This window comes from Scyliorhinus canicula, chromosome 6 (assembly GCF_902713615.1).
Source record: "Scyliorhinus canicula chromosome 6, sScyCan1.1, whole genome shotgun sequence".
NCBI classification, from domain to species: domain Eukaryota; kingdom Metazoa; phylum Chordata; class Chondrichthyes; order Carcharhiniformes; family Scyliorhinidae; genus Scyliorhinus; species Scyliorhinus canicula.
This window is the reverse complement of record NC_052151.1, coordinates 76,074,373-76,092,577: the sequence shown is the minus strand read 5'-3', so window position 1 is coordinate 76,092,577 and position 18,205 is coordinate 76,074,373.

Below are 18,205 nucleotides of genomic sequence, written 5' to 3'. Positions count from 1 at the left end.
GGGATTACCCCTATCTCTGGATCTGTAAAGATTTGATTACCCGCAAATGCTCGCATTCCAAGCACTGTCTGGCATCTTTAACTTTGTCTATATATATGTTTCTGGAACATATCTCTTCATTCACCTGAGGAACTAGCTGTGCTCCGAAAGCTTGTGTTTGAAACAAACCTGTTGGACTTTAACCTGGTGTTGTAAGACTTCTTACAATAGTCTGTAGCAGCTCTGCTTTTGCAGCCACATTCATTTGTAAATACACCTGCGACAGACACATTTTACTGAATTCCTTGAGAAAGTCCAGCAAACAAGTCTTCAATCAATGGCAGTGGATAATGATCTGTTCAAAATACGAGGTTTATAGTTGTGCTAAAATCTCCACATATCCATGAACTATTGGTCTGGCCCAATCACTTATAGAAACCGGTTCAATGACTCCTGATTGGACTACTCTTTCTAGTTCTTCGACTTTTGGTCTGATGGCATATGGTACAGTTCTGGCTTTGAGACATTTTGGCATACTGTTTGGCTTACTTTTGAATTGGAGTTCAACTCCTCTCATTGAGCCCGGTGAGTCTTCAAACACCCTTTTATACTTCTCCAGAAGTTGCTGCAGGCCATTCTTTGAATCAGCCAGTTGATTCACCGCTCCCCAGCTTATTTTTCCGAACTATGCTATGCCAATTAAAGCAGGAAAATTTCCCTAGACAATGTAAAGCAGCAACTCCACTGTTTGTCCATTTACTTCTACTTTTGCCATCATCCTTTTAGTGTACCACCTCTTCTGTGTACATGTTTGGATAACATCTTAGTTGCTGGTTAAGTTTGCTATGACCAGCATGCTTTGGCAATGTGGCCCTTTTTGCCATAACTCTTGCACTTATTTTCTCTACTCTAGCTTTCACCCACTGAGTGCCCAACATTTGCACATCGATGAGTGTCCAACGTATGCACATCGATGACATAGTTGTTCCTTTGCAGATTTGTTTTTGGCAGTCTGTGTCTTCCTATTTGTGAAGCCTCTTTTGCTGCTAGCTCCATTGATGTGGCAATTTCTACAGCTGATTTATGAGGTAAGTCGCTTACAGTAAGCAGTTTCCTCTGAATAGCTTTGTTGTGAAGTCCACATATCAGCCTGTCATGAACAATGTCGTCTAGTATTGCACAAAACTTGCAGTACTTTTCTAACCTTCTTCAGGTCACTGCAAATTGTAAGACCTTCTTCCTGGCTACAGCAGCGGAACCATGACCTACCTGCAATTATAAGTGGTCTTGCTGAGAAATGACCTTCGAGAATCTTCATCAATTCATTATAGGTCTGATCTCCTGGCTTTGTTGGATGTAGTTTTGCAGTAGCATAAAAGTTTTACCCACTACCGAACTGAAAAATGTTGCAACATTTAAGTCCTCTGGTGTTTTATTCACTATGAGATAAAGTTGAAATCTCTCTTCATATGAATTCCAAGTCTCACCATTTTCATGAAATGCATCCATGGCACCAACTTTGCCTACAATTTTGTATACCGGTTCCCAGAGTCTATATTTCTTTCAACCTTCCTCCCTTCCGTTTCTTTTATCTGTACAAAATAAGAAGGTTGCTTAGCCTATACTTAAGGTACCTATACCTAAGGTACAGGTCATCGGCCCACTGGGATTTGTCAGCCTTTAGTCCCTTACGTTTCTACAATGCATTTTATTTTTTATATTCATTCAAAGGATGTGGGCTTCACTGGCTCAGCCAGTCTCCATTGCCAATCCCTGATTGCCCTTGAGGAGGTAGTGGTGAGCTACCTTCTTGAACTTCTCTTCTGATATTAATCATCTTAAATTGCTCAGTCTTATTAGCCTCTTGCAGTCCTCTATTTGTTTTATATAATTTATGCCTTTCTGCTGTAAAGTCAGAAAAAAATATTTGTTTTACATCCTTACCATTTCCTCATTCTCTATATTTCTCATGTCTCTGCCTAGATACTTCAGCTAGCAGTCTGTTTTTGACAAAAGTTCTGCCGGCAAAGGACAGAGACCACGGGCAGGATTCTCCGTTTCTGATACTAAGTGTTGACGCCGTCGCAAAATCCGTGGACTTTTACGACAGAACAACCGGTGTTCCACCTGGACCGCTACCGTTGAAGAGTTAGCACCAATGCTGTGTGGAATACAATTGATTCCAATGAAAAACATTGCGGTATTCGCCAGGTCCATGATTGATACTTGGGAGGCTGACAAGCTGCAGCCGCACATACATATTACACTCCCTACACACACTCAACCCAGCCAACAAGATGGCACTGGTTGTGCTGGAGTGCACCCATATAGCTGATGGGTTGACAGGGGCCAGAGGGCACCCGGGGGGGGGTGCTGTGGGCGGACACCTATACGACCCGTGGCACTAGTTTCACAGTGAGCTGTTCGCGTTGTGGGCAGCTGCATGGCTGCGGCAATGGTGTTCCTTGTCCACCCACCCCGACCCCACAGCCCACCTCCTGGCCACCCCCCACTACTGCCCCGGCCCTGGCAGAAGCCCCATTTGCAGCATCACAACTGTCAGCAAACTATAGTGATGTTGGACACTTTCTATAGTGTCCTCCCTCTCCCTCAGCAGCCGCCACTCCGGTTTCACGATTTTTAAAAGCACAGGTGAACCACGCCATCAGGAACTCAGCCCATCGGAGGCGGAGAATAGCGGAGGCCCCGGAGAATACCGAATAGGGCCCGCTAATGATATACAAACGGTGTTTACTGTACGTGCGTTCCGGAATGCATTGATGCTGCTGGCGAGGTGCTGAAACATTGCGGTTTGGCGTCAAATAGGCACCTGACGCGATTTCGGCGTCGGAACCGATTCTCCGCCTAATCGCCTTTTTCGATTTTGACATCAGCTAACGGAGAATCCCGCCCCAGGTCTTTGGGTGTAAAATTTTGGAAGATAACATTGCTGTTCATTTTCTGATTATTCAGAAGCACAAAACCATTAGCCTTTTTGAAAAATGTCCACACATTCCTGCTAACAAACAGAAGGTTACAGTGCTGCAAGTGACCTGACATTTTCAGGCAGATTGAGTTTTTGAAGAAATTAAACTTCAAAGTGTCTCGTTATTGCTGGTAAATGGCTAATTATTCTTTCCTTGCTTCCATAAGGCAGATGGTTAACAACTCGAGAGCATATGAAGAATGTACACTAATGCTGGGAGCACCTAGATTGAAATGCATTAATGGTGCCTCTCTAATTCACAGCATCTAATAAACTCTGAATTTAATCTGCTAATGCCTTTGAGGCTTTTTGTAGTTTATTGACCCAGAATGAGTATTTGATGCACAATTGAAAGACTGATATTTTCACAAGTGACAATGATCTCATAACTGGGGAGGTGATGGTGTAGTGGTATTGTCACAATTAGTAATCCAGAGACCCAGGGTAATGCTCTGGGAACCCAGGTTCAAATCCCACCGTGGCAGATAATGACATTTTAATTCAATAAAAATCTGGAATTAAAGGTCTAATGATGACCGTAGATGGCCGTAAATGCCTAACTGGTTCATTGTTGTCCTTTATGGAAGGAAATTTGTCTTCCTTACCTGGTCTGGCCGACATGTGACTCCAAACCCAAACAATGTGGTTGACTCTTAAAAGGCCGAGCAAGCCACACAGCTCAAGGCAATTAGGGATGGGTAATAAATGCCGGCACATCCCCTGAACAAATAAAAAAGCTCATACCACTGACAATGTATGTACAAAGACGATTGTGCATTGAAAATGCATTGCTAACAATTATCGTCATAATAGAATACAATGACAAATACATTTCATGTGGACTGAGAACTAATGAAAACATGTTTCAAAAGGCAATTACAGTCTTAAAATATACCACAGGATTTCAAAATGCCATGAATTACATGTCTGCATGCTTACCTATATCTTTCAAATTTCCCCTGTTAACATAGTTTTATGCTTTGGAACTGCTGGTTAGAGAAAGTTTGCAACCTCAATAACAACGTGTCTTTAATGTCATATAACATCAAGGTGTTTGGAGAAGGTAATCAAACTAAATCTGACACTAAGCAGCATACTTTCATTTCTGAATCTAAAGGCCCTGGGTTCAATCCATTGTGTCCACACCAGCCGACAAGGAGCCTTCCAATAATCTAATTTCCCAGCTTTCGGTGGGTAGCCTTATAGGTTACAGCACTTCAAGTCCATATCCAAGTATTTTTTCAAATGTTATGAAGATTTCTTCTGCTCTTTCCGGGAGTGATCTTCACAACCTGTGGATAATAAAAAATCACCCTTTGACTTCCCTCCTACACCTCTAATCTCTTACCCTAAATCTATGCTCTCTGGTTATGGAGCCCTCAAACAAAGGGAAACAGAGCCTTCCTCTCCACTCTATTCAGACCCCTGATAGTTTTATACACACTTCAATTAGGTCTCCATTCAACCTCTTCTATCCCAAAGAAATTAAACCTAGCTTATCTAATTTTCCTTCATAACTAAAATTCTCCAGTCCAGGCAACATCTTTGAAATGTCCTTTGTAGCCATTCTATTTCAGTCACATATTTCCCACAGTACCAGAACTGAATACAGTACTCCAGTGTTTACAGTTCCAGCATGACCTCCCTGATCTTATATTCTCGGCTTTAGCTAATAAAGACCAGTATCCCATCTGCCTTCTTGTCCACCTTATCTAATGGTCCAGCCACTAACAGGGATCTGTGGACCTTCTGTGCTGTAAAATTCTATGACACTGTTACTCTATTCCTCTACATTTCTCCATCTCACCATTTATTGTGAATTTCCTTGTCCTGTTAGCCTTCTTCTGATACATTATAACCTTACACTTCTCTGGACTAAACTCCATTTATGAAAAGGGGTAAAGGGAAATAGTAGGAGTAGCTATTTGATCCTTCAAGCCTGCTCTGCCATGGTTGATCTTCTTTGTCAATGCTGTTTTCCCTGTTTTAACCATGCTAAAATCCATAAACACTACATCAAATGCACAGCCCTCTCAATCCCCTTTAATTACTCTGCACAAAATTAAATCAAGTTAATTAGACGCAACATTGGCATTGCATGTAATAAGGGAATTTCCGTGATCATGGGTGATTTTAAATTGCACATAGATTGGGCAAATCAGATTAGCCACAATGCCATAGAGAAGGAATTCCTGGAGTGCATACGGGATGGTTTTCTTGACCAATATGTGGAGAAACCAACTCGAGAGCAGGCCATCTTAGACTGGGTACTGTATGATGAGAAGGGAATCATTTGCCAATCTGGCTGTGCGAGACCCCTTGGGGATGAGCGACCATAACATGGTAGAATTTTTTTATCAAGATGGTGACTGAAGTAGTTGATTCAGAGACTAGTTTGCTGAATCTTAATAAAGGAAACCATGAAGATATGAGTCATGATTTGGCCTTGTTATATTGGGGAGAGTTACTTAAAGGAATGACAGTGGATCGGCAATGGCAAAAGTTCAAGGAAATAGGGCAACTGCTGCAAATTTTCATTCCTGTCTGGCACAAAAGCAAAATGGGAAAAAGGGCCAATCGATGGCTTACAAAGGAAATTAGAAATAGTATCTGATCCAAGGCAGAAGCATACAGAGTGGGCAAGAAAAATAAAAGGTCTGAGGATTGAGAGCAGTTTAGAATTCAGCAAAGAAGGATGAAGGGATTGATTAAGAAGGGGAAAGTACACTCAGAAGTGGCCGAGGAGAGTCGCGTCCCCGAACAGAACTAGCACTTAAGAGCGCAAGCCTGCGGCCCAGCCTGGACCGCGAAGCCACAGACACAAGCGCTCGGGAGCGGAGCCAGCGGGGCCAATGATCAGGAGAGAGCTAGAGAGAACGCCCCTGCCCAACAGACCGCCGGTGACCACGTGGTGAGCGACGAGACAAAGAGGGACTCCCGTCCGCACCATGAAACTTCTCTCCCAAATCCTCCTGAAAAGTGAGAAGGAAGAGAAAAAAAAGAGAAGGGGGAAAAATAAAAGTAAATAAAGAGACATGGAAAGAGAGAAAATAAGGAAGGGAGGAAGGGAACCAACCACAACAACCCCCCCCCCCCCCCCCCATGCCCAACAATAAAAAGGAAACCCGAAGCCCGAGACAGACCCAATGAGATCAGAGGAGCGGGAGAAGTGAGAGCAACCCCAGGGTAAGGAACAGCAGCGGGGAAAGAGAGAGAGAGAGATGGCTGGAGGAAAGAAAAACACCAAGGTGAAGGGACAGCGAGACGCAAGCAGCAGCAGCAACAGCGAGGGTAAGGCGTGTGAGCGGGAGACACGCAGGCAGGCGGCCCCACACGATGAGATGGAGGTACAGGCGAGCCTGAAAGGGAAAACAATGGCGGACCAAGCAGCGGAGCGTGAGCAGGAAGCAGCGACCAGCATAAAGGAGGCCCTCTGGTCGGAGATACAACCGATGATGAAGGAGATGACGCACAAAATGCAGCAGACCATCGAAGGCCTGGAAACAGAAGTGAAGGAGCAGAAAAAAACGATTCGAGTGTTGGAGAAGGCCGGCTCGGACCAGAGCAACAGGGTGATAACACTAGAAGCCGAGGTCAAAAGGTTAATAGTGGCCCAGGGATTCTAAGAGGGAAAGTGGAGGACGAGGAAAATAGGTCCAGATGGCAGAACATTAAAATAGTGGGTCTGCCAGAGGTGATAGAGGGCGGAGACCCAACAGGCTACATCACCCAAATGATGGGCAAGCTAGTGGGAAATGAGGTATTCCCAAACCCACCGGAAATAGACAGGGCACACAGGTCGCTCTGACCCAAGCCCAAAGCCGGGACCAGCCCAGAGCAATTATTGCGAAGCTGCACCAGTTCCAAAACCGGAGAGAATTCGAAAGTGGACCCGGCAAACGAAACAAAGCACGTGGGAAGGGAAGACCATAAGGGTGTATCAGGACATTGGAGCAGACCTGGCCAAAAAAAGGGCTGAATTCAACAAGACAAAATCAGCACTGCACAAAAGCAAGGTAAAATTTGGGATGTTATTCCCGGCCAAACTCTGGGTAACATTTGAGGGGAAAGAGCTATATTTTAATAACCCAGTGGCAGATGATGAGTTCATTAGAGCGAAAAAGCTGGGGGAGCAGCACACCAACCACAATGAAAGACATGGGGACGAAAAAGGAAGGGAAAACCAGAACAAAGAGCGGAGGACAGACCGCAAACAAGCACAATGGGCTCATGAACTGTCCACATGTGTTTTATGCCTTGAGTGGGACTGTGCTGTCTCATTTCAGAGCTTGTCTCCTCTCTCAGTGCAATGGGGGAAGTGGAGCGAGGGAAATGAGGGTGAGGAAAGCAAACTGGAGGGAGAGACAAGGGCCAGTAGGAGTGATGTACCGTCAATTACCATGAGACGAGAATGGTGAAACAAGCGAGGCTTTATTGCACAAGATGTAGTGCCTCCTGCAGCTGGAACCAGAATGGGAGCAGCGGAGGAGAGCATACACTTTTATACGCTACCTGCTGGGAGGAGCCAGCAGGCTGGGATTTACTGTTGTACCTGTAGCAGAGTAGCAGTACCGAAATACATGCAATGTAATACTAGTGGTGATTACCACATTCACCCCCTGTTTCAAAAAGTCTGGCGGGGGTGAAGAAAAACATTACAGATTGAGTCTGTCGGGGGGTCTGACCCTCCGCTGTGATTGCCTCAGTCCTGGTGGTGATGTGGGCGCTGACGTGGTCACCCCTTAATGGATCCAGTGAGGGGACGGATCCTGCTGGGGTGGGGGGTTGCGGTGAGGTTTGCTGGTGGGAGGGTGGGTGGGGCAGGGGTGAATGAGGCAACCGGGGGGGGGAAGGAGTGGTATCAGGTCAAGGGTTGTGGTGGGGACCCAGCGGGTGCCAGGTTCCGGAGGGAGACTGTGGCCTGTCCCCTTCGGAGTGTGCCACTTCGGCATATTGCGGGTTTGCATGGAGGAGGTGGACTTTCTCAACCAAGGGGTCTGATTTATGGATCCGCACGTGCTTCCGCAGGACAACGGGTCCAGGAACTGTCAGCCATGTTGGGAGCGACACCCCGGAGGTGGACTTCCTGGGGAAGTCAAACACACGTTCGTGAAAGGTCTCATTAGTAGCGGTGCACAGGAGCGACTGGATGGAGGGGAGCGTGTCAGGGAGGACCTTCAGCCAGCGGGAGACTAGGAGATTTCTAGACTGAAGGGCCAGCAGGACGGCCTTCCAGACCGTCCCATTCTCCCTCTCCACCTGCCGTTTCTCCAGGGGTTGTCGCTGTTCGTCCTGTTTGAGGCGATGCCCTTTCTCAGCAGGAACTGATGCAGCTCATCACTCATGAAGGAGGATCCCCAATCGTTGTGGATGTAGGTGGGGAAACCAAACAGAGTGAAGATGCTGTGTAGGGCTTTGATGACTGTGGCAGAAGTCATGTCGGGGCATGGGATCGCGAAAGGGAACCGGGAGTACTCATCAATTACGTTGAGGAAGTACACGTTGCGATCGGTGGAGGGGAGGAGCCTTTGAAGTCCATGCTGAGGTGCTCAAAGTGGCGGGAGGCCTTCACTAGGTGTGCTCTATCTGGGCGATAGAAGTGCAGCTTGCACTCTGCGCAGACTTGGCAGTCCCTGGTTATGGTCCTGACCTCCTCAATGGAGTAGGGCTGGTTGGGGGGCTTAACAAAATGGAAGAACAGGGTGACCCCCGGGTGGCAGAGGTCATAGTGGAGAACCCGAAGTCGGTCCACTTGTGCGTTGGCACATGTACCGTGGGATAGAGCATCAGGGGGCTCATTGAGCTTCCCCGGGCGATACAAGATCTCATAGTTATAGGTGGAGGGCTCGATCCTCCACCTGAAGATCTTATCATTTTTGATCTTGCCCCGCTGCGTATTGTCGAAAATGAAGGCAGTGAGGAGAGTGAATCTCCTGCCGGTCAAATAATGCCGGCAATGTCGCACAGCTTCCACAATGGCTTGGGCCTCCTTTTCGACAGAGGGGTGCCGAATTTCGGAGGCATGGAGGGTGCGGGAAAAGAAAGCCACGGGTCTGCCCGCCTGGTTGAGGGTGACAGCCAGCACTACATCTGATGCATCGCTCTCCACCTGAAGGGGGAGGGACTCATAGACCGTGTGCATCATGGCCTTGGAGATGTCCACCTAGATGTGGTTGAAGGCCTGGCGGGCCTCAGCCATCAGGGGAAAAACTGTGGACTTGAGTGGGTGGGCCTTGTCCGCATAATTAGGGACCCACTGGGTATAATACAAGAAAAGCCCCAGGCAATGTTTCAGGGCCTCAAGTGGGGGAGGGGGAGTTCCAGGAGGGGGCGCATGCGTTCGGGGTCGGGCCCGAGGACTCCATTTTCCACTACGTAGCCAAGGATGGCCAAGCGGTTGGTGCAGAACACGCTTTTCTCCTTATTGTAGGTGAGGTTAAGACGTTTGGCAGTATGGAGGAATTTTTGGAGGTTTGTGTCGTGGTCCTGCTGATCGTGGCCGCAGATGGTGACATTATCTAGGTACGGGAACGTGGCCTGCAGACCGTACTGGTCAACCATTCGGTCCATCTCTCGCTGGAAGACTGAGACCCCATTGGTGACGCCGAAGGGAACTCTACGGAAATGATAGAGGCGGCCATCTGCTTCGAATGCAGTGTATTGGCGGTCCTCCGGGCGGATGGGGAGCTGGTGGTAGGCGGACTTCAAGTCAACTGTGGAGAAGACTCGATACTGCGCAATCTGATTGACCTTCTCAGATATGCATGGGAGTGGGTACGCGTCGAGCTGTGTGTACCGATTGATGGTCTGACTGTAGTCAATGACCATCCTGTGCTTCTCCCCAGTCCTCACTGCCACCACTTGAGCTCTCCAGGGGCTGTTACTGGCCTCAATAATCCCCTCCCGCAGAAGCCGTTGGACCTCCGATTTGATAAAGGCCCTGTCCTGGGCACTGTACTGCCTGCTCCTAGTGGCGACGGGCTTGCAGTCCAGGGTGAGGTTTGCAAACAGTGAAGGTGGGTCGACCTTAAGGGTCGTGAGGCCGCAGACGGTGAGGGGGTTAGGGGTCCGCCAATCTTCAGAGTAAGGCTTTGGAGGTGGCATTGAAAATCAGACCTAATAACAGGGCAGCGCAGAGATGAGGGAGGACGTAGAGCCTGAAGTTGCTGAACTCTACGCCCTGAATGGTGAGGGTCACGACACAGTACCCCCGGATTTCCACGGAGTGAGATGCGGAGGCCATGAGATTTTCTGGGTGACGGAGAGAACCGGGAGGGTGCAGCACCTTGCCGTAGTAGGGTGGATGAAACTCTCTGTGCTCCCGGAGTCAAAGAGGCAGGTTGTCTCGTGCCCGTTGATCATAATCATTGTCGTAGCGGTCACGAAGTTGCAGGGCCGAGAATGATCCAGGGTGGTGGAGGCAAGTTGCGGAAGATGTTGGGAGGTCCCGGGCTGATCAGCGGTGGCGGAGGTATTAGCGGGCAGTGAACGGCCAGACGAGCAGGGGTCCTGAGGCGCAGTCCAAGGTGGCGGCGCCCACGGGGCGCACATGGCGGGCAGCAACAAAGGTGGCGGCACCCACGGGCCACACGAGGCTCGTGGTGGAGAAGATGGCGGCGTCCCTGGATCACACGTGGGGGGCCTGGAAACAGCGGCGACTAACCGGGCCTGGCAAATGGAAACAAAGTGGCTCTTCTTCCCACACCCGTTGCAGGTCGCGCTCCGCGCTGGGCAGTGCTGCCTGGGATGTTTACTCTGGCCACAAAAATAACACTTGGGCCCCGGGGTGTTGGCTGGCAGCCGCGCGGTGCAGGCTTGCGGCGAGCTCGAGTCGGCAGCTGGTGGGGCCCACGATGCCCACGATGGTACCGTGCGGTCGGAAGTGTAGGCCTCCAGATTACAGGAGGCCACTTCTCGCGAATTAGCAAGCTGCCTAGTCTCTGCAAGATTGAGCGTACCCCCTTCCAATAGTCACTGGCGAACGTAAGTAGACTTCATGCCCGTGACATAAGCGTCTCTGATTAATAGTTCAGTGTATTGGACTGCCGAAACTGCCGGGCAGTCACAGTTCCTACCGAGAATCTGGAGAGCCCGCAAGAAATCGTCCAGAGTCTCCCCGGGAGTTGCCGTCTCGTGGCCAGGAGATGCCTGGCGTACACCTTATTCACTGACTTAACGTAATGTCCCTTGAGTAGCGTCATCGCTTCTGTGTAGGTGGGCGCATCCCGGATGAGGCGAACAATTTCAGGGCTCACCCGTGAGTAGAGGACTTGGAGCTTCTGTGGGTCCGAGAGTTCTTCAGGACTGCTCTGAGGTAGCCTTCAAAGCAGGCCAGCCAGTGCTCGAAGGTGGACGTGGCATTGGCTGCATGAGGGCTCAGCTCCAGGTGATCAGGCTTGATCAAGATGTTCATCTTTTAAAATCTTGTGCAATAAATTGATCTACCATCAATTACCGCAAGACGAGAATGGTGAAACAATCGAGGCTTTATTGCACAAGATGTTGTGCCTCCTGCAGCTGGAACCAGAATGGGAGCAGCGCAGGAGAGCGTACACTTTTATACAGCGCCTGCTGGGAGGAGCCAGCAGGCTGGGATTTACTGTTGTACCTGTAATAGAGCAGCAGGACCGTAATACATGCAATGTGTTACTAGTGGTGCTTACCACAAGGAGAAAGGTTAAACAGGGCCAGAATTGGGCGAATACTGGGAGGAGGGCCACCGCACTAGCGAGGAGAGCCAGCACGGGAGGGCAGGAAGGAAGGAGGGCCGCGCCAAGCCTCTCAGGGGAAGGGGAGCACCTGGACAAGGAGGGGGGGGGGGCAGAAGGGGGGGAGAATGTGGGGGGGGGAACAAAGGGACAGGGGCTGGGGGGGGGGAGAGGAGTCTGGGGGAGAACGCACAACAAAAGAGAAGCAAAGAGAAGGGTGAGATAGTGAAGCAGTACAGACATAGGCCTCGGCGGGCATGGAGCAGGGCGAGGAACCAAGAGGGTGCCTCAGCAGCCACTCGAGAGGGCATCCGGGCAGAGGGAGACCCCGGAGCACAGGGGCGCACCCGTGTGGCATACACACAGCTGGTGGCCACATTGGTTGCCCCCTGGGCAAAGGGAAACCCCTGAGCACTGGGGCCCGACCCCATGGTGAGAGCGGCGACCCTGGCCATTTTGGATGGCCCCCTAATAAAGGGAAACCCCGGAGTGCAGGGGCGCGTCCACTAGGTAAGTATGGGTGATCCCACAGGACCGGGGGGTCAGAAACCCCCCACCAGGATTGCTACTTGAAATGTAAGGGGACTCAACGGCCCAGTGAAAAGATCCAGTGTGTTCGCCCACCTAAGAAGCCTAAAAGCCGACATAATCTATCTACAAGAGATGCACCTGAGGGAGAAGGACCGACTGCTGGTAAGGAAGGGCTGGATGGGACAGACATACCACTCATGCTACGGGACGAGGGCTGGGGGGGGGGGGGGGGGGGGGGGGGGGGGGAGAGCAATGTTAATTAGCAAAAGGACGAGGTTTACGGGAACCAAGACACCTACGGACCCGGGGGAAGGTACGTCATGGTCAGCGGTGTCCTGGAAGGGGCACCTGTCGTACTGGTAAATGTGTACGCTCCCAACTGGGGCGACTCATAATCCATAAAAAAGACCACGGCAGAAATCCCTGATCTTGACACACACCGACTGATTATGGGGGGGCGACTTTAACTGCGTGCTGGACCCACTGACGGACCGATCAAACCCCTGAACGGGGAAAATGTCTGGCATGGCTCGGGAGCTAGGGGCCTTCATGGAACAGATGGGGGCAGTGGACCCATGAAGGTTCCTGCACCCGGGAGAAAAGGAGTTCTCTTTTCGCAGGTGCACAAGGTATACACCCAAATCGACTTCTTTGCAGTTGGGAAATTGGTGCTTCCAGGGATCACGGGAAGGGAGTACGCCACAATCGTTATCTCCGACCACGCTCCACATTATATGGATGTGAGGTTGGAAACAGGCCGGGCCCAGCGCCCCACATGGAGGCTGGACATGGACCTTCTGGCCGACAAGGCTTTCTGCCAAAAGATATCACAGGCCATAGGCGATTACGTTAGTAACAACCAAAACTGGGAGGTCTCACCCTCCACGTTTTGGGAGGCACTGAAGGCCGTGGTCAGAGGAGAGATCATAGCCTACAAGGCAAGTAGAGATGGGGAAGAGAGGGTGGCCAGGCAACAGCTAGTGGACGCCATTCTGGAAGTCGATAGAAGGTACTCCGAGGCCCCGACCGTGGGGCTGCTGGCAGAGAGGAATAAGCTGCCAATGAACTTTAACCTGCTATCCACTAGGAAAGCAATGTACCAACTCCGCCAGACACGGGGGACCTTCTACAAACACGGAGACAAGGCTGGCTGCCTATTGGCTCACCAGCTAAGAAAGCAGGCAGCCACGAGGGAAATTACGCAGGTTAAGGACAGCAAAGGCAGACTGGTCACAGAGCCAAAGGATGTCAATCGGGCATTCGAGACCTTCTACTGGGGACTGTCCACCTCCGACCCCCCGACGGGGGGATGCGGGAATGAAACAGTTCCTCAACAGACTGGAACTACCAATGGTGGGGAAGACAGACGGGGGGAGCAGGAAGCACCAATAGACCTGGGAGAAATCATGGAGAGCATCAGCTCCATGCAGGCGGGGAAGGCACCAGGACCCAACGGGTTCCCGGTGGACTTCTACAAATGATTCGCACCATCCTTCACGAAAGAGAAGGAATTAGTGGATGTTGAGTCTGGAGAAGGGTGTGTAGATAGCCTGGGTCACATTGAGATCCAAAAAGACGAGGTGTTGGGCATCTTGAAAAATATTAAGGTAGATAAGTCCCCAGGGCCTGATGGGATCTACCCCAGCATACTGAAGGAGGTGAGAGAGGAAATTGCTGAGGCCTTGACAGAAATCTTTGGATCCTGACTGTCTTCAGGTGATGTACCGGGGGACTGGAGAGTAGCCAATGTTGTTCCTTTGTTTAACAAGTGTAGCAAGGTAAATCTAGGGAACTACAGGCCAGTGAGCCTTACGTCAGTGATAGAGAAATTACTGGAGAGAATTCTTCGAGACAGGATCTACTCCTATTTGGAAGCAAATGGACGTATTAGTGAGGGGCAGCATGGTTTTGTGAAGGTCGTGTCTCACTAACTTGATAGAGTTTTCCAAAAAGGTCACAATGATGATTGGTGCAGGTAGGGCAGTGGATGTTGTCTATATGGACTTCAGTAAGGCCTTTGACAAGGTCCCTCATGGCAGACTGGTACAAAAGATGAAGTCACACGGGATCAGGGGTGAGCTGGCAAGGTGGATACAGAATTGGCTAGGTCATAGAAGGCAGAGAGTAGCAATGGAAGCGTGCTTTTCTGATTGGAGGGCTGTGACTAGTGGTGTTCCGCAGCAATCAGTGCTGGGAACTTCGCTGTTCGTAGTATATATAAATGATTTGGAGGAAAATGTAACTGGTCTGATTAGTAAGTTTGCAAACAACACAAAGGTTGGTGGAATTGCGGATAGCAATGAGAACTGTCAGAGGATACAGCAGGATTTAGATCTTTTGGAGACTTGGGCAGAGAGATGGCAGATCTCTTTAATCCGGACAAATGTGAGGTAATGTATTTTGGAAGGTCCAATACAGATAGGGAATATACAGTGAATGGTAGAACCCTCAAGAGTATTGACAGTCAGAGATATCTAGGTTTCCAGGTTCATAGGTCACTGAAAGGGGCAACACAGGTGGAGAAGGTAGCCAAGAAGGCATACGGCATGCTTGCCTTCATTGGCCGAGGCATTGAGTATAAAAATTGGCAAGTCATGTTGCAGCTGTAACCTTAATGGGGCCACACTTGGTGTGTAGTGTTCAATTCTGGTCGCCACACTACCAGAAGGATGTGGAGGCTTTAGACAGGGTGCAGAAGAGATTTACCAGGATGTTGCCTGGTATGGAGGGCATTAGCTATGAGTAGAGGTTGAATAAACTCGGTTTGTTCTCACTGGAATGACGGAGGTTGAGGGGCGACCTGATATGGGTCTACAAAATTATGATGGGCATAGACAGAGTGGATAGTCAGAGGCTTTTTCCCAGGGTAGAGGGGTCAATTACTAGGGGGCATAGGTTTAAGGTGCGAGGGACAAGGTTTAGAGGAGATGTACGAGGCAAGATTTTTACACAGAGGGTAGTGGGTGCCTGGAACTCGCTGCCGGAGGAGGTGGTGGAAGCAGGGACGATAATGACATTTAAGGGGTATCTTGACAAATATATGAATAGGATGGGAATAGAGGGATACGGAACCCAGAAGTGCAGAAAATTTTATTTTAGGCGGGCAGCATGGACAGGCTTGGAGGGCCGAAGGGCCTATTCCTGTGCTGTACTTTTCTTTGTTCTTTGTTAGTCCTGGCCCCACACATCAGGGACATGTTCGTGGACTCACTGGCAGGGAGCACCCTGCCCCAATGCTAGTGCAGGCCACAATCTCACTAATACCTAAAAAGATAAAGACCTGATGTAATGTGGATCATACAGACCCATTTCACTGCTGAACGTGGATGCGAAAATACTCACAAAGGTCCTGGCCAAAAGGCTGGAGGGCTGCGTACCAGAGGTGGTCGCAGAGGACCAAACGGGCTTTGTCAAGGGTAGGCAGCTCACAGCGAACATTAGGCGGCTGCTGAATGTGATAATGAACCCTCCTCCCCGGGGAGAGAACATCAGAGGTGATCGTCTACCTGGACGCAGAAAAGGCCTTTGACAGAGTTGAATGGAGCTACCTGCTCGAGGTACTGGAACGGTTTGGGCTCGGAGCGCCTGGCTGGGGCTCCTGTACAACGCTCCCAAAGCGAGTGTCCGAACTAACACCACCAGCTCTGAATACTTCCAGCTACAGAGAGGAACAAGACAAGGCTGCCCCCTGAGCCCACTCTTGTTCGCTCTTGCGATCAAACCCCTGGCGATAGCCCTGCGGGACGCTGAAAGTTGGAAGGGTATCCGGAGAGGAGACAGAGAGCAGAGGCTCACTCTATCCAGATGACCTGCTTCTCTATGTCTCAAAGTCACAGGAGGGGCTGCAAATACTTTGGAACCTTCTTGGGCTACAAACTTAACCTGGGCAAAAGCGAGATATTCCCAGTGAACCCAAAAGTGGGAGGGACAGAGCTGAAGGGGCTCCCGTTCAAAATGGCCCAGAACAGATTCAGTTACCTGGGGATCCAAATAGCCAGAGACTGGACACAGATCCACAAGTGGAACCTGACCAGCCTGGTGGAGGAAGTAAGAAAAGACCTTCAACGGTGGGGCTCACTCCCATTCTCCCTAGCGGGAAGAGTGCAGACGATCAAGATAAACGTACTGCCAAGATTCCTCTTCCTGTTTAGATCCATCCCGATCTTCATCCCCAAGGCCTTTTTCCAAAACGTACACAGGCTAATCGTGGCATTTGTGTGGGTGGCAAGAACCTGAGAATTCCCAAACCGACACTGCAAAGAGGGAAAGTCAGAGGGGGCCTGGCTCTACCAAACCTACAATACTACCACTGGGCAGCATCGGCAGAAAAAGTGAGGGGATGGGTACAAGAACCCGACACAGATTGGGTACAAATGGAGGAGGCATCCTGTAAAGGAACAACCCTCCGGGCCCTGGCCACAGCAGCACTCCCATCCCCCTCAACAAGGTACACAGTCAGCACAGTGGTAACGGCCACGCTGAGAACATGGACCCAGTTGAGACAACACTTCGGCATAACTAAAATGTCCCTTATGACCCCCATCTGCGGCAATCACAGATTCCCCCCCCAGCCATGCCAGATACTACCTTCAAAAGATGGAGGCGGGATGGGGGCACACTGACGGTCGGGGACTTCCAGGTAGGGCGCAGACTGGTGACACCGAACGAACTGATGAGAAAGTGAAAACTAGCAAAAGGACAGGAATTGAAACACCTCCAAATAAAGCACTGCCTCTGCAAAGAGACAGGGGTACGCCGGGGTCCCAGAAAGCACACTACTGATAGACACAAGCACCGAGAAGGGGGGTCTATATGGGAAAATATACGGATAGCTACTGGACAGAGCCCGAACACCACTGGATGGGACCAGACAAAAATGGGAGGATGAACTGGGGACAGAGGTAGGATGGCGACTCTAGAGCGAAGCACGGAGCAGGGTGAGCTCCACCCTGGGGTGGGGTGAAGCCATGCCCAATAGTGGCAATCTTTGGGGTATCAGATCAGCCAGAGCTACACACGGAGATGGGGGCTAACACCCTTGCTTTCGCTTCCCTTATCGCATGCCGGAGAATCCTGCTCGGCTGGCGATCGGCAGCACCACCCAAAGCTGCAGACTGGCTCGCTTTCCTCTCGGAATTTCTCTACCTAGAGAAGATTAAGTACCCCAACCGATGGTCAAAGGAAGGCTCCTTGGATACTTGGGGGCAGTTCGTCGGCCTGTTCCGAAACCTGTTTGAGGCCTGCAACGAAGAGTAAGCCAGGGTATAAAAAATATGAAGAACCAAAGGACTGTGCAACCCAGAGGGCGGGGGCGAGGGGGGGGGAGGAATGGGGAAACCACAAGAGAAGAGGAAGGGTGCTGAAACAAATGAGGGGGGGGGGGGAGGAGGAAGGGAGGGATATCATAGACCGATCCAGAGGGCAGCAAAATGTATGTACATAAGCAAAAACTGTTTATAAATATGAGAAAAGCCAATAAAAAGATTTTCAAAAAAAAGGGGGAAAGTACAGTACAAAAGGAAGCTTGCAGGGAACATGAAGACTGACAATAAGAGTTTCTACAGATATGTGAAGAGAAAGAGATTGGTAAAGGGAAATGTAGGCCCACTACAGACAGAACCACGGGAATGCAGAATAAGGGACAAAGAAATGAGCAATTGAATACATACTTTGGTTCTGTCTTCACAAAAGAGGATGCAAATCAGATACCAGAAATGTTGGAGAATGAAAAGTTTAGTGAGAGGGAAGAACTGAGGGAGATCACCATTAGAAGAGAAATGGTGCTGGGAAAACTGATGGGATTGAAGATGGATAAATCCCCAGGGCCTTCATCCCAGAGTGCTTAAGAAGGTGGCTCTGGAAATAGTGGATGCATTGGTGGTCATCTTCTGGGGTTCTATAGACTCTGTAACTGTTTCTGCAGATTGAATGTCACTCCAATATTCAAAAGGTGAGGTAGAGAGAAAACATGGAATTATAGACCAGTAAGCCTAACATTGGT